The sequence below is a fragment of the Lygodium microphyllum genome, chromosome 30 (genome assembly GCF_053477565.2).
Source record: "Lygodium microphyllum isolate KBCC chromosome 30, Lygodium_microphyllum_v1.1.10, whole genome shotgun sequence".
NCBI lineage: Eukaryota > Viridiplantae > Streptophyta > Polypodiopsida > Schizaeales > Lygodiaceae > Lygodium > Lygodium microphyllum.
The window spans coordinates 113,689,478-113,693,008 of NC_141164.1; the positions used below are offsets into that span (position 1 = coordinate 113,689,478).

At 53.5% G+C, this 3,531-nt stretch overlaps 1 pseudogene across 1 annotated transcript; it reads right to left on the reverse strand.

Moving 5' to 3' along the window:
* Positions 1 to 881: 881 nt before the first annotated feature.
* On the reverse strand, positions 882 to 3,006 carry LOC148010249 (AT-hook motif nuclear-localized protein 20 pseudogene; annotated as a pseudogene). The gene is made up of 2 exons (XR_015689731.1): positions 2,353 to 3,006; positions 882 to 2,171 (listed from the first exon to the last, which is right to left on the reverse strand). The product of XR_015689731.1 is annotated as an AT-hook motif nuclear-localized protein 20 pseudogene (transcript).
* Between the last annotated feature and the right edge of the window lie 525 nt (positions 3,007 to 3,531).

Consider the following 3,531-nt stretch of genomic DNA (forward strand, 5'->3'; position numbering starts at 1 on the left):
GACTCGAGATTTGATTTCCGTCAATTTGTTGTTTGCATCTTTTGTACCCCTCACCCTCTCCTTTCACGCTCAAGAAGAGTCTTCTACAAATTACTCCAATATCGACGATTCGACGTGAACCCTTCACAGCGCCTGACAGGACGGGGATCTTGCAGCACCTTAGGGTCCCAAACCCTCGGTAGCAATATCAATATTTAGCAGAAACCTATAATAATCATGTACTCGTACGCACAAACATCTCGCAATTATCGAAGCTTGCACGATTTCCAATACAGTAAACTGCATAGCTCATGCGGTTACTACTGCTGTTCGGTTTTGCTACCCCTGCCCTGAACCAAAATAGTCTGCGATGCTGCGAAACTGCAAATCCATTCTAAAGTCGATGGGGCAATTTACAATCCACTTTTTAATAAGAAACTCGGAAGGAGTGCGGTTTTTCATGTTGGCGAAACAAAGAAGTACTGGTACATAGGAAGCACTAATTGGATAATACAAAGCTAAACCAAATGCTGAGGACAGAGAAAAAGGCAGAGATCTTGGAAAAGATACCTCCGTTAGGGCTGGATGAATCTAAGGGCACTCGATGGTTCAATTGTATGAAGTGTCCTGTTATGGTGGGAAGAGAACAGTAATAAGGCCTTCTCTCGGAAGACTGGCTCGGATGAGAAGCGGAAGCTGTGGACTCGGGGCTTGACAGGAAGCTCAGTCTCGAAAGAGAAGCGCGTCCGCAGCTTGCGTGTCGACATGACGAAGCTGCGGCAGAGACAGACTGCTGCTCACAAATCCGACCGAATGCTCGTCGATAATGCGAACAAACAGCTGGCAATGTTAATAAATCATTGGACCTCGGCGTCATATTGGGTGTATCAGGCAAACTAATATCAAAAGGCCTGCAAAATTTAGTGTTTCCAGGGTACAGTAATTAGTAAGGAGGAGGAGGGGGCTGTGAAGACGGCCGAGCCCATGCAGCATACACGTCTGGAGGAATGAGCTGGCAGCTGCTGAGGAGGTTGGGGGGGACATTGTAGAGAGCCATGCCGGCGTCGACGTGGCCGAGATGGGGGCCGGCGCCGAGCTGCTGGCCGAGCGCGGGAACGGGGGCCTGCTGGATGTGAGCTGCAGGCGGGACCTGCTGGATGGGCATAATCTGGTGCTGGTTTTGGGCGGCCTCCTGCTGTTGCTCGTGCTTCTCTAATTCGTCGTCTTGGTCGATATCCAGAGGCAGGCGTTCATACGTGGGGTTGGCGAACGAGGCAGCCATGACCACGACCGGGCCGGAGGCCACCAGCGGGGCCACCACGCTGCCGCCCACCACCTGGCCCTGGCCGCCTGCCAGATAGATGGTGAGGCCGGACGCCGCAGGCGGCGGCAGGAAGGCACCCGACAGCGACAGGATCTCGAACCGGCCGTGGAGAGTCACCGTCGCGCCCATGGCCGCCGGCTGCCGCAGCGTGACGTTGGCGACCGTGCCGCTGCCGCTTAGCACGCACACCCCCTTCTGCCGTCTCCGCGCGTAGCCCGCCACTGCCTCGCACACGTCGCACCCGCTCGCCACTTCCAGCACGTGCGCCCGGAGCGCGCTCGCGCTGTCCCGCGTTATGATGATGGGCGGCTTAGGCTTGTTCTTCGAGCCGGGCGGCCGGCCCCGCGGCCTCCTCGGTGTATCCCCTACTGCTCCGATCGCAATATCCGATCTCTCTCTCTTCTTGCTGCCGCTCTTCCCTCCCCTCGACGCACTCCCGCCTCCCGCCCGCCCGTACAGTTGCCCCCCGGCGCTGTTACCTGCGCTGTTCTCGTCCTCCGATGCCTGCAGCGGATCCCTGTGTATATTGTGTTGCCCTTGTTGTTGCCCCTGACCTGCTGCTATTCGGACATGGAGGCCCCCTGTCTCAATCGTCCCGGCCATGGACACCGGCGCATTTGCTACATATTTAATTCATTCACAGGGACCAGCTTCTGCTCTCCATGCTCCATCCAACAGGCAGTTGCCGCTCGTTAGCTTAAACAACTCAGATTTTATTTTTTGTTGCAAAGAGATGGAATTATCTTCAATGATGGAGGATCACAGTCACTGTTCCGCTGGTGCTGACAGGCCGGAGCCACCTTCGACGAAGATGCGGACTCGCGGGGAGAGTCCGACGAAGAGAGAGAGCACAGGCGCACAAACGAAACTACAAAACAAAAAAGGAAAACAAAAGTTGCACAGAGAAGTTTTTTTAAACATGCCAGGAGACTTGCGTGCCTTTGCGAGAGAGAATAAGGCGCAGGCGCGCAGGTATGTGAGACACAGAGACAGAGAGAGAGAGCGAGAGAGAGAGAGAGAGAGAGAGAGACGAGAAAGTTTGTGCAAACCAACAAACACTCTAGCTCGAGATCGCGTCCAAAAGAACGAGAACAGCCCGTGCGACCAAAGATACCCTCCTCTCGTAGCAGGAGCGTCGCCACAGCCTGCAAATGCCACGTCGGCACGCAAACAACACAATGCACTATGAACCACAACAGTAAAGCTTTTTCAACGGAAGATTTTGTAGCCGGCTCTACGCCACGTCAGCAGGGAGCCCTGGCTTTTGCAACCGGGGATGGGGCCAGGCCCCCTTGCCTAGGCTCTAGATCCGGCCTTAGCGGGAGGGTCGCTAGTTTTCGTGTCGTGCCAATTGTGGGACCGACTGCAGGTAGCCAGCGACCAAAAATCAGAATCGACTTTCAATCGAGCATGCTGGGTGGGTCCCACTTGGAGGCTCGTCTCGTCAAACACTCAATTTGACTGGCATGACCGCTGGCTTTGTGCCGTATGGATGGCGGGAGGGGGTTCGGGGTGGCATCTGTGCGCACTGTACCGACAAACATATGCATGGGGATCAAGTAGAAATCAGCAGAGAAACTATTTGTTAGTTCCATCAATTCATTTGCTGAGATTGCTTCGTTGAATGATAGAGGAAAGAGAGACAGACGCACGAGGCGTGGGATCAGTGTGTTATGCTTAGCGTTCGACAGGAAGGAGGAAAGGAGCCAGAGAAAGGGTAGCCCTGGAGCCCCAGCGGCAGGAAGCATGGACTTATATGTTATCACTCGACCCTATATCAGTTAGAATTCTATTGCAACATAGACACACTCTTGACGCGATCGACGTGAATTCTGGGTTGTTGGATTTGATATATTCGGCAGTCGGATGAAATGGTTGGTGCTCGGAGAACCTCCAACCGAGAGTGTGTGGTTACGTGAGAGAGAGAATCCGAGCGTTCGAGGAGAGAGAATCCGAGAGAGAGATGAGGAGGTTTACGTTCGCACAGCAGTGGTTTGATCATCGTGTCAATCAATTTGACACCAATGTAACGTGTTGAGAACACAAGCATGAACTTATTTTTCTCTTTTGAAATAAAAATGGTGGAAGGTGGGAGCAGCTAGTACTCTAAAGAGTAGAGAGTAGAGTAGGGTGGGGTGGAGAATCGAGAGGCTAGTACATGAGGAGACCTACGCCATACCCCGGCCCACAGATCCTTCTGTTTCTGTTCTTTTTTTATTGAACACTCC